This window comes from Myotis davidii, unplaced genomic scaffold (genome assembly GCF_000327345.1).
Source record: "Myotis davidii unplaced genomic scaffold, ASM32734v1 scaffold698, whole genome shotgun sequence".
Classification (NCBI taxonomy): domain Eukaryota; kingdom Metazoa; phylum Chordata; class Mammalia; order Chiroptera; family Vespertilionidae; genus Myotis; species Myotis davidii.
Window position 1 is genome coordinate 785,506 of NW_006290032.1, and position 202 is coordinate 785,707.

The following is a 202-nucleotide window of genomic DNA, read 5'->3' on the forward strand; positions in this document are numbered from 1 at the left end:
CCGGCTTCCTCCCTGTGACCCGGGCGTGCACCTCGCTGCCTGATGTGGGCGCAGGGAAGGCGGGGGGCCCCCAGACCAGCCCTCCTTCCTGCCCCCACATCCGGGGGCGTCGCTGAGCTCACGCCTCCGGTGACGGTTTGGAGGGACCCTGAGTTAGTTTGTTAAAATTAAAGAGGAAAAAGAGGCTGGCCGTGGAGGTGCC

At 65.3% G+C, this 202-nt stretch overlaps 1 long non-coding RNA gene across 1 annotated transcript in view; it reads left to right on the top strand.

Moving 5' to 3' along the window:
- The first annotated feature begins 6 nt into the window (after positions 1-6).
- Positions 7-202, top strand: part of LOC102765969 — a 16,072-nt gene continuing 15,876 nt past the window's right edge. The window contains exon 1 of the long non-coding RNA XR_435623.1: positions 7-129. This is a non-coding gene — a long non-coding RNA (uncharacterized LOC102765969). The remainder of the gene's footprint in view (positions 130-202) is intronic.